This window comes from Ambystoma mexicanum, chromosome 6q, assembly GCF_040938575.1.
Source record: "Ambystoma mexicanum isolate Mex_15411 chromosome 6q, UKY_AmexF1_1, whole genome shotgun sequence".
Taxonomy (NCBI): Eukaryota; Metazoa; Chordata; class Amphibia; order Caudata; family Ambystomatidae; genus Ambystoma; species Ambystoma mexicanum.
Genome location: NC_090937.1, coordinates 390,947,842 through 390,960,804, shown reverse-complemented (window position 1 = coordinate 390,960,804; position 12,963 = coordinate 390,947,842).

Genomic DNA, 12,963 nt, shown 5'->3' with positions numbered 1-12,963 from the left:
AAGCTGCAAGAATACACATATGAAATACAGCACATAGCATGGTCGAAAAAAGCCCTAGCGGACTGTATGTCCAGACTGCCAGTAAGCAAAGACACAGAAACCAGCTTTCTACAAGATGAATGTGTGGTCACATCACTCACTGATCCGAGGAGCTGAGAATTCCTCGAAATGAGCCAAACACACTGGAAAGAAGAAGCAGCCAAGGATGCCACCACAACAAAATTCAAGCAATGGGTCAGGAAAGGGTGGCCTGATGAGAAATCCGTCCCAGACGGGTTGCGTCCTTATTGGAAGGTAGCAGATGAGATCTTTGAATGCAAAGGGATGCTCATGAGAGGTGACCAGGTAATCCCACCCGTGGCAATGAGAAGAACCATCATATGCTGGGCTCACGCCGGCCATCTCAGAAAAACATAACGAGAAGGAGAGTGAAGGAATCATATTGGTGGCCAGGAATGAACTTCAAAATACGGACAATGACAGAGAGATGTCATGAATGCGTAAATAGCGACAAGCACCCCTACACCAAACAGAAGTGCCTGAAGGAGTCCGGCAAAAATTGGGCATGGGCTTCATAGGCCCACTTGAGCTAATGGAACAGGAACACAAGTATGGCATAGTACTAGTGGACTACTTATCTAAATGGGTAGAAGTTGAGTTCATATCCAACATAACCACAGCTACTGTGATTCAAGAACATTTTTCAAAGAAAAGGGTTGCTGCCAGGTTTCTTGATTGTCGTGAAGAGTATGATACCTCCGTCCCCAAGTACCACAGAGAGAGAGTGTAATATTACTCCCTATGCGATCATTGAGGCCACAGGTGGGTAGTGCTCAAAGCCCGGAATCACGGAACGTTGATAACCCCAAGGCTGCTGTAAAGGAAAGCCTTTGTTAACAATCAAATGAGCACGGTACAACCAAAGAGACAGAATAAGGGGAAGTGCTTACCTAGGCTGGGAGTAGGTGTGGCCCTATCCTGTGTTTGGTAGTAGTTCCGTGGAAGGGGCACGTGAGCTGGTTTCCCCGATGACAGCGGGAGAGGAACAGTGGGCTGGGTATGAACCCCAGCCTACCCGCCTGAAGCGAGTGTGGAGAACCGGAATCAAAAAGTACTTGATAACGTAATGAAGCCAGAAGACAAAGAACGCCAAGTCCATGCAGGGTAATCCGAGGCACTCAAGAATGCAATCCAAGGTCGGGTGATCAAACAAGAATGCAGAGCCAAAGAGTGTAACCAAAGCAAGTCCGTGTGGAAGTCCTGGGTCGAAGAGCCGTGAAACAAAGTATCCAAAACGCTGTATAGAGTCCTCCAAAGTGAACAGCTGTGAAGCGCGGAACCGGAGGAGTTCACTGCTTAAGTAGCGGTTGCTTCTGCGTCACGTGATCCGCGAGTGAGACGGGCAAGCATGTCACGTGACTCGCGAGCGCGACACGTGAGCGCTGGTTCCAGCTCAGTGATCGCGGAAGCGGCCGTCTGCGCACCATCCTGCAGACGCCGTCTGCGAGCACCATCCTGCAGATGCCATGGAAGGCGCCAGCGAAGCAGCAGGGAACCATTGCACTTGCGTGTCTGGTCCCTGGGGTAAACCCACTCACGTGACACCCTCCCACCGTGAGTGACATGAAGGGAGGCTGTGGATGATGTGACTGGATCAGTGTGAGAGTTGCCTGGCCTAGGTTCATGTGGAATGGGAAGTGAGGGAAGCGTGATAGTTGCCAAGAGAACTGGTCACCGACAATGGAGTTCAACTCGTATCAAGGGAAATGGAAATGTTCTTGAAGGAGAACAATATCCAGCAGATAAAAGCAGCCTTATATTACCCACAAGCAAATGGGTTGGTCGAACGCACCAACTGGTTCATCAAATGGGCCCTGCAGTTAGCCACCACAGTGGGTCTCAATCCGCATACCACAGTTAAGGAAGCAGTGGCTGGCCATCGTCTTACCCCCAATGGGATCACAAACAATATCGCTGTTCCACCCCCTCAGAAGATGCAGGGCATCGTCCATGCTGGTTCCGCCATGGTTGGCAAATATAAGAGAGGATGAAAGGGTGGACATGGAAGAATTGGTGTGGCGAGCAAAGAAGAGCAAAGAGAACATGAAAAGATACAAGGACGAAAGAAGAAAACCCCAACAGAGCACATACCAAGAGGGGGATTTAATAAAGATTAAAATGCCACATAGAGACAGGGTGCAAGTTCAGCAGACCAGTAAGAGTGGCACAGCAAAGGGACAAATCATGTACGCACCCAAGATGGTAAGCCATGGAACCTAGAAAGGGTGGCGCTTTACGAAAAAGGAGCAGGACAAACACCCAGCCCTTCAATACAAGAACAGAGAGCCGAAGAGGAGAGCTCACCCAAGGAGAAGTCAACAATGAGAGAGCAACTTGAACATGAAGATCATGATGAATGGACACCATCACAAGTGGAAGCCAGTCCAAAGTGAAGTGGAGGGAGACAAGAGAGATCCAATGAAAGGAGCGCAACACCACAAGAAGAAAGCACAGAGAGCAGTCGACCACAAAGAGAAAGAAGAAGACCAGGAAGATACACAGAGTACGTGATGAAATAACCAAAGTTTCCAAGAAAAGGAGGTATGTAGTCCAAGAAAAGGAGGTATGTAGAGTAAATGACCTCAAAGGAAGTCCTGCGGGAGCCTTGCGGGATTCTGAGAGGCAGGGAAAAGCGGGAAGAGGCCGCCAAGAGTCATTAAGAGTGCTACGAGCCTGCGGGCAGACAGCAGCCCAATGCTCCTACTCCAGGTCACAACTCTGCATAGACTTACCAGATCACACAGCACACAGGTGATTCCTGTTGGGACTTCACATACTCATGCTTCCAATGCGTAGATAGCACTATTGAGACTATATGCTGACACTGTGTGTGTAAATAGAAAAAATACCTATGACCACATCATCACGTCTTCGTGTGATCTTTATTCAGACCACAACACCTGGCCTTAATTGGGAGGGTTGGCATGTATAGTTAGGTCCTACCTTTGGGGACTCTGTCTTTGTGTCAAATGAGTTGCCCTGAGATTGTCTGTGAAGACCTCAGCCTGCCTGGGATAATCAGTAGTGGACTAGACTGATGATAGGACCCACGTGTGGGAGTATATCATGTGCAGAGGGCCCATTGCGTGAGAGACAAGCAGAAACAATAGCTACCCCTGACTCAATGGATTGTGTCAGATATTCCAACATTCTGGAGCACCTGAGAGGGAGATTTCACCACAGAAATCGGGAGGATTTAATTTTTCCATAAGATTGCATTGGGGTTAGAATTATTTTAGGGGTAAATGGTAAAAAATAAAACAATTTTTAATTGAAAAATCATGAGTCACCTGCCTAAATTGGGAGGGTTGACATGTATGCTCTGTGTTTGTTGCTGTTGCGTGCTCTACGCCTGTGCGTGCAGTTCCCACCCTCTGATGCTTTGCATGATGTCATGCGTGTTTGTGTGTTTGCACACATTCATCGTGTAGCGCACCCTCCACATGTACACTCACTTCACATCCCTCAACACCATCAATAAAGTTACCACTGGTCGCTGGCCTCACCCCATGATGAACTCCTTGAACAATCATGGTAATCTGACATTCCTTTTCTCAGGGTATTTTTATTCACTCAGCTCTTCGGGACTCGAGGCGACTGTGTTTGCATTGTCCTGTACCATGTTTGTGTCTATGATCTCATTGACACCTGAAGTGTGCATGTGACAGGAAGTGGCTGGGCAGTGAGAGTAAGGTGTTGAGATAAATACGTTGTTAATTGAAGCAGCTCTGTGTTGGCGCATCATTAATTGAAGCTGTCGGCTAACCACTATCAAGCCGACACTGTTACATGTCCAAGCAAAAACAAAGAGGTGATGGCTGGAAGGTTTAGAATGAATCTTAACCACTGGCATTGCTCTGGGCAACCCTCCAGACCACCGTTCCTCGCCTGCCAAGCCATTACAGAAGGGGAAAGACCATATGCAAATCAGGCTTGGCCCCACCCCAAAAGGGGCAGTCCAGCCCGAACTGCTAGGCCAAATCCCTTCTGCACGAGACCACAAGCATCCCCAAACATGTTTCGCCCTTATTGGGGCTCATCAGTGAGGAGTAGCTTGGGTCTCTAGGCCTAACAGGCACGGGACCCACGTCTGGGCATACCCGTCCCACTCGGGGTGACAAAGCAAAAACAAAGAGGTGATGGCTGGAAGGTTTAGAATGAATCTTAACCACTGGCATTGCTCTGGGCAACCCTCCAGACCACCGTTCTTCACCTGCCAAGCCATTACAGAAGGGGAAAGACCATATGCAAATCAGGCTTGGCCCCACCCCAAAAGGGGCAGTCCAGCCCGAACTGCTAGGCCAAATCCCTTCTGCACGAGACCACAAGCATCCCCAAACATGTTTCGCCCTTATTGGGGCTCATCAGTGAGGAGTAGCTTGGGTCTCTAGGCCTAGCAGGCACGGGACCCATGTCTGGGCATGACAAAGCAAAAACAAAGAGTTGATGGCTGGAAGGTTTAGAATGAATCTTAACCACTGGCATTGCTCTGGGCAACCCTCCAGACCACCGTTCTTCGCCTGCCAAGCCATTACAGAAGGGGAAAGACCATATGAAAATCAGGCTTGGCCCCACCCCAAAAGGGGCAGTCCAGCCCGAACTGCTAGGCCAAATCCCTTCTGCACGAGACCACAAGCATCCCCAAACATGTTTCGCCCTTATTGGGGCTCATCAGTGAGTAGTAGCTTGGGTCTCTAGGCCTAGCAGGCACGGGACCCACGTCTGGGCATACCCGTCCCACTCGGGGTGACAAAGCAAAAACAAAGAGATGATGGCTGGAAGGTTTAGAATGAATCATAACCACTGGCATTGCTCTGGGCACCCCTCCAGACCACCGTTCTTCGCCTGCCAAGCCATTACAGAAGGGGAAAGATCATATGCAAATCAGGCTTGGCCCCACTCCAAAAAGGCAGTCCAGCCCAAACTGCTAGGCCAAATCCCTTCTGCACGAGACCACAAGCATCCCCAAACATGTTTCGCCCTTATTGGGGCTCATCAGTGAGTAGTAGCTTGGGTCTCTAGGTCTAGCAGGCACGGGACCCACGTCTGGGCATACCCGTCCCACTCGGGCTGACAAAGCAAAAACAAAGAGGTGATGGCTGGAAGGTTTAGAATGAATCATAACCACTGGCATTGCTCTGGGCACCCCTCCAGACCACCGTTCTTCGCCTGCCAAGCCATTACAGAAGGGGAAAGATCATATGTAAATCAGGCTTGGCCCCACTCCAAAAAGGCAGTCCAGCCCAAACTGATAGGCCAAATCCCTTCTGCACGAGACCACAAGCATCCCCAAACATGTTTCGCCCTTATTGGGGCTCATCAGTGAGGAGTAGCTTGGGTCTCTAGGTCTAGCAGGCACGGGACCCACGTCTGGGCATACCCGTCCCACTCGGGGTGACAAAGCAAAAACAAAGAGGTGATGGCTGGAAGGTTTAGAATGAATCTTAACCACTGGCATTGCTCTGGGCAAACCTCCAGACCACCGTTCTTCGCCTGCCAAGCCATTACAGAAGGGGAAAGACCATATGCAAATCAGGCTTGGCCTCACCCCAAAAGGGGCAGTCCAGCCCGAACTGCTAGGCCAAATCCCTTCTGCACGAGACCACAAGCATCCCCAAACATGTTTCACCCTTATTGGGGCTCATCAGTGAGGAGTAGCTTGGGTGTCTAGGCCTAGCAGGCATGGGACCCACGTCTGGGCATACCCGTCCCACTCGGGGTGACAAAGCAAAAACAAAGAGGTGATGGCTGAAAGGTTTAGAATGAATCATAACCACTGGCATTGCTCTGGGCAACCCTCCAGACCACCGTTCTTCGCCTGCCAAGCCATTACAGAAGGGGAAAGACCATATGCAAATCAGGCTTGGCCCCACCCTAAAAGGGGCAGTCCAGCCCGAACTGCTAGGCCAAATCCCTTCTGCACGAGACCACAAGCATCCCCAAACATGTTTCGCCCTTATTGAGGCTCATCAGTGAGGAGTAGCTTGGGTCTCTAGGCCTAGCAGGCACGGGACCCACGTCTGGGCATACCCGTCCCACTCGGGGTGACAAAGCAAAAACAAAGAGGTGATGGCTGGAAGGTTTGGAATGAATCTTAACCACTGGCATTGCTCTGGGCAACCCTCCAGAACACCGTTCTTCGTCTGCCAAGCCATTACAGAAGGGGAAAGACCATATACAAATCAGGCTTGGCCCCACCGCAAAAGGGGCAGTCCAGCCCGAACTGCTAGGCCAAATCCCTTCTGCACGAGACCACAAGCATCCCCAAACATGTTTCGCCCTTATTGGGGCTCATCAGTGAGGAGTAGCTTGGGTCTCTAGGCCAGAAAAATACACAGTGCCGCAGTAAGAAACAGCTAGACTGGCAGAACCCAAATGCCAGTCTAGCCAGATAATTACACTTAGCAGGACTGCTTTATCAGAAATGCCCCGTTAAAAAAAGTCATCCCAAACTGAGGAATGACTCGACTGGCTGCACCAAAATGCCTCTCTAGCTTCTAATACCACATATCATGCCTGCTTAGCATGGACATGGATGACCATTATGATTTATTGCACAATCCCACCCCCCCACACATCCCTTCTCCCTCCCATCCCCTACCCAACCTCCAAAATCAGCTCATTGGCCCATACTTACCTCCATGTCCCTCTTCCTCTTCCTTGTCCCTGTGCTTACGTATGAGGCTCTTTGACTCACTGGTAAGTACTGGGATGAGGAAGAGTAGGCTTAGGAGTAATGAAGATGACAGGTAGCTAAGTCAGGCATTACCTTCATGTACCTCTACCATATATGTACAGGGATGAGGAAGAATAGGGCCAGGTGTAAAGAAGATTACCAATAATGAATCAAGGCATTAAACACAAGTAGTGGTGCAACACCATTGAGCTGACTGGGCTTCAGCAATCCCCCCCCCCACTGAAATTGTGGGCTATGTTGTCTTGACCTGGCTGACCTACAGAGCAGTTGCCGGACAGAAAAGGACACAGATGTTAAACAGCACCTGGGTTTTGCTGTTAACAAGGGCCTGGTCCAGCAATTACTAATGTACAGCATTTCACTGTTAGTACCTGCATTCAAATGCCAAATTTTGTAAGCAATTGAAATTGTGATGTGGGTTTAGTACTTGCATGCCAGAGGAGTGATTGGAAGGGTAGAAAGGAAACAGGAAACCAGTCATTCTCACAGAAGCCCATAAGTGGGTGCTTTCAGACCTAAAGGAGGGAGTTAACTGCTTGTAACATTGAAGCTGCACTAGAATGGTCTCATTAAAATGCGTAAAGAAGTTAGATGCCCCCACACAAATAAGTTTGCTCCTACCCACCACAACCGAAGTTAGTGCCTCTCCCAACATTTGAAGGGTTAGCCCCCCTGAAATGTAGGTTTTGTTGCGCCCCTGACTACAAGCACACACACCATTCACCATATAGACCCAGCCATCCATATATTTAAGAGTGCACTCTTTCACCATACAGGCACACCCAGGCAGCCACCCATACATTTAAGTGTGCACCCTTTCACCATACAGGCACACCCAGGCAGCCACCCGTACATTTAAGTGTGCACCCTTTCACCATACAGGCACACCCAGGCAGCCACACATCCATTTAAGTGTGCACCCTTTCACCATACAGGCACACCCAGGCAGCCACCCATACATTTAAGTGTGCACCCTTTCACCATACAGGCACACCCAGGCAGCCACCCGTACATTTAAGTGTGCAACCTTTCACCACACAGACACACACACCCAGGCACCTACCCATACATTTAAGTGTGCACCCTTTCACCATACAAGCACACCCAGGCAGCCACAGATACATTTAAGTGTGCATCCTTTCACCGTTCACACACACCCAGCCACCCATACATTTGTGTGCACCCTTTCACCATACACTCACACAACAGTCACCTATACATTTAAGTCTGCATCCTTTCACCGTACACGCACACACGCATACCAAGCCACCCATACATTTGTGTGTACTCTTTCACCATACACTCACACACGCACACGTCATGAGAGGAGCCATAATACTTCAAAAATACATTGGACCTCATTAGGACCCTGGCGATGACGGTATGAACGGTGGTGGTAAGGCACCAGCACCGTTCATACCGTCCCGCAGCATTACGAGTTCTGCTTGTGGGCTCCTGACAGCCCGCCAGGTCTTACCTGGTGGGCTGTGCGGCACCAGCGAGCATAACTCGTAATAGCGTCGGCACCGTTGTTAAGCCGGCGCAACCATGCTCCCCAACCCCATTCTGCCCTGGGGCAGTACCGCCACCTGCGAATGGGCAATTACCAGCCCATTAATCTCGTAATAGGCCGGTTATTGCCCAAACGCGGGAGACGGTGCCGGTAGCGGGCATGGCGGTGGCCGTGACTGCCATACAGGCACGGCTACCACCATGCCCATAATGAGGCCCATTGTTTCTTTTTGAAGGCAGAGTGACTTCAAAAATAAACTATTCATTTTTGAAGTCATAGGGTTTCCCCCACCCCATGACATGGAGGCCTCCAGCCTAGGGTCTTCATGTCATGGGGTGGGGGTAGCCACCGGAATTTTTGTATTCACTCTGCCTTCATAAAGAAATTATTTCTGTTACAGAAATCATTTCTTTAGAAATGCAGAGTAAAAGAAAATGTAAAAAAAAAAAAATGTTGAAAAAAAACACTTTTTTGTTACTCCAAGTGTGGCCCTCTTCCTGAACATGTGGTTGCGGGGCCTCCTGCACCGCGGGAGGTGCGGGGGCCCCTGTTACACCAGAGGCCACACCTCCAATGATTAGCATGACAGTGTGCAAGTAGATAGCCTCCAAATTGCGGTGATAGATACAACTAATTTTCAAAAGGCATGCCAAAAAACTATTCAGCCTCCTAGGCTGAGAGGAATTGGGCGGCGGGGAAGAAGGTACAGGGCTGGAAAAAGATGTGTAAGCACTGGTGGGGGCCCATTTCTTTATGATGTTTGGGCCCCCTTGCCTTACTCGGAAAAACAGGCCAAGGCTCCAGTGGAGAGCTTAAATTATTAATGGAGCCAAAAGTATGCAGCCATATGGTTAACAGCTGCAGATTACCAGTATGTTTCTGTGTCGTAAGGCTGCCAAAATGGGGCAGCTGCTCGTGGGCCTATTTCAAACGAAAAGAACAAAAGGCCCAGACAGCTGGGGAGGCTGACAGCCAGTGGGTTTATTGGTCCCATTCAGTACCAGCTTTCAAAACCTTCATCCAGCCCTCCCAAAATGTTGAGTTGGGCTCCGCCCCTGCTCAAACCCCTTACTTGATCAATCTGAAGACTTCCTACATGACCACCAGTGCCCTATTTAGCATATACAGTGGACACAATACAGTTAGCACTGCAGAAATGTGGCTGTTGGTATGGAGGAAAATAATATTTGCAGAGGTTTACATTATAAGGAGGGCCAGGAACCATGCCCAAGGTTACAGGCCTAACACGTATACGGCATCACATGTCAGAAGGTGACTCTGTAAATGATACCCCATTGCTGTCCTCACCAGCCATGCCAAATAGGAAGGATGGGGCCCTTGAGTCCCTATAACTGCAAGCTGTTCCACCTTTAGACATATCGGAACACCAGCAGCCTTGCACCCAGATGGAGCAGATGGTTAAAGGAATTATCTACATTGATGCAACAGGGCTAAGAGAAGAAAGAAGATTACGTGGCATACTCATGCACTCGCTAGGGCCAAATGTATAGGATATTGTGTTTGAGATGCCAGACGCTGCCACAGGCCCATTTTGGGAATAATTGACTGATTAAATACATATTTTGCTCTGCATAGAAACATTGATTATGAGAGGCACCTGTTTCAAACCACTACCCAGGAGAAAGGTGAGACATTAGACACATTTGTCATGAGGCTAGGAAAGAGAGTTATATGTTTTGACTTTAATAACTACTTGACAGATGAAGCCCTGAGATCACAAGTGATAGCGGGTTGTGAGTCTGCAGAGTTCTGGAAGAAACTAATACAGAAAACCAGGTCTCTTGAGGAAATGTTAATGTTAGTGAGAGCTAACATGGCTATTTCCATGCAAGCGGAGTCCTTGGGAAATATCAAGATCACGCAGAAGCCTGCTGCTGCACCCATATGTCAGGTAGAAACAACCGATAAAGCGACCAGCAAAGAGCAACGCAAATGCTACAGGTGTGGATATAATTTCCCTCATGTTGGGCCATGTCCGGCCATTGGTTACACGTGTGATGCCTGCGGGGTGAGAACCACTTCCAGTTCATGTGTAAGAACATTAGATACGTCCAGCGCTTGTCTGATCACAGGTCCTCAGGAATGAGCACAGACAACTTCCACTCCACGAAACGGCGGTCCACCGCCTCAAGGCAAATAAGTTCTCTGGAAAGACATCAGGAATCTCCCCAGAGGGCTTGAAAATATACAGGAAGGCGAGACCAATATCGAAGATCACCCATGCCGGAAGAACACAAGTCGACACAACAGAAATTACAAATACATAGCATCCTCACCCAAACGCCAGAAGGCCTCTGACTCTTCCGGAAGTGGCGATCTCAAGAGAGGCCATGACCATGCCGTAGGCAATAAGACAGCAGTCAAATACAGTCCAGCACTGCTGCTTCAGTTAAATGGAAGTGCACGAGAGTTCCTAACAGATACAGGGGCACAGTCAATGTGATTAATGAAGAAACCTATAAAGGGCTCAAGCACACTGAGAGTCCTTGTGCGCCTGACCTTGATATACATCCTTATGGGTTGAGCACGCCTCTGAAGTGTAAGGGAATGTTTGAGGCAACTTGCTCATATGAAGACAAATCAGAGAAGCTGACCATTTACGTTGTGAAAGGGGAAATACCAGGACTGGTGCATATCATGTATCAAATAATGTCAGCCTACACCTCAAATTCAAACAACATGGTTGTCAAGATCTGTCCGTCACATTCAGAGGTTTAGGAAAACGGAAAGAGAAGCAAATCAAGCTGCACATCAATCCTGATGTTAAGCCCATTGTGCAGCACTACGAGGGGATCCCACAGAATATTCAAAAGCAGGTGGAAGACAAGATAAAATCGTTGCTAGATCAGGAAATTATTGAGCATGCAAAGGAGCCCACCCCATGGGTTTCCCTAACTGTCCCAGTGCCAAAAAAGCAAAATGGGGACAACATTTGTATATATGTGGACATGCGTGCACCAAATCCTGATATTGAAAGGGAAAGGTATCTATCCCCAAGAATGATGTGCATGATGCATCATTTGCATGTGTCAAAGGTGTTCTCAAAACTGGACTTGAACAAAGGATATAACCAGTTAGAACTACACCCAGAGTCTCGCTATATTAATACTTTCACAACACCCTTCGGGCTGTTTAGATATAAAAGACTCAGCTTTAAGGTCTCATCTGCAGCTGAGATTTTTCAAAATAAAATCCATAAAGTCATCTGGCACATACCTCAGTGCCTCAACTACAGTGATGATATTCTCATCTTTGGGGCCACAAAGAAGGCTCTCAACGACACTCTGCGACAAGTGCGTATGGCGCTCGAGGATGCTAACTTCACACTTAATACGGCCAAATGTGAGTACAGTAAATCAACATTGAAATTCTTTGGGCATATATTTTCGAGTGAGGGCTTACAGCCTGACCCCTCAAAGGTGCAAGTCTTGGTTGATGCACCCACTCCCGCCTCTACCTCAGCAGTGCAGTCATTTCTGGGGATTGCTAGTTATTGTACTAGATACATTCAGGATTTTGCTTCGATTAGTACACCGTTGCGACTACTCACAAGCAAGGTTCAGGAGTTTGTCTGGTCCAAAGAGTGCAAAGAAGTCTAAGAGGAGATAAAGTCAAGCATCTCTTCAGTATCTTGCATGGCCTATTATGATCCTGAGCTCGAATCAGAGTTAACTGTGGATGCAAGTCCCGTAGACTTAGGAGCCACGTTAGCACAGTTTAAACCAGGCTCATCATCGCCCAGACGCATTGTTCCATATGCTAGACGAAGTTCGTCCACTGCTGAGTGTGCCCACTCACAGCCTAAAAATAAAAGAGAGCCTGGCTGTAGTGTGGGTAAGTGAATACTATCACCTCTTTCTGTATGGGAAGAGATTCACCATCGTCACAGATCATCAGGCTCTCCTGACAATCTATGCAAAAATGCCTCTGCAGGCTGGGGACTCACATTGCAAGAATATTGCTTTGACATCAGACACCGGCCAGGGAGGACAATAAGCTGGCTGAGATACCCTCTTCTGGTGAAGGAAGAAGCCCAGTCATCAAAGGCGGATCAGTACATCAACTACATTGTGGACAATGCACTTCCAAAGACATTGCCCATTCAGGAGGTTTTCAGGGAGTCAAGCCAGGATGAGATTTTGGCATGATTTAAAGAAAGGGTAGTGGCGTGAGTCATGCAAAGGTGATGAAGTGCTCACGGAGAATGAGAGGCCAATGATGAAAACATTTCATCTCATGAAGGAGAATAGAATCATTATTCCTGTTTCTCTTCAGGATAGATTGATTGAACTTGTGCATCAAGGACAAAGAGGTATTGGGCCTCATTCCGAGTACGGCGGTAAGGGTTAACGGTCACCTATAATGAGACCGGTGCCGTTAAACCCTTACCGCCCTACTACGAGTTCCCTTTGCGGGCCCTTCCTTAATGCCTGCTTTTAGCCTGCATTTAGCAGGCGTTAAGGACAGGACCCGCAAAGGGACTCCGGGGTCAATAACGGTACCGTAATTTACGGTACCGTTATTGCCGACTTCCCCCTTCCCCTTGAGCCCTATGGGGGCTCAAATGGGAATGGGGAATGGCCCTGGTGAATGGGGAATTACCGGTCCCTCCGACCTCGGAATGGAACGGTAATTACTCCATTCACCAGGCCAGAGTTTGGACGAGTTTGGA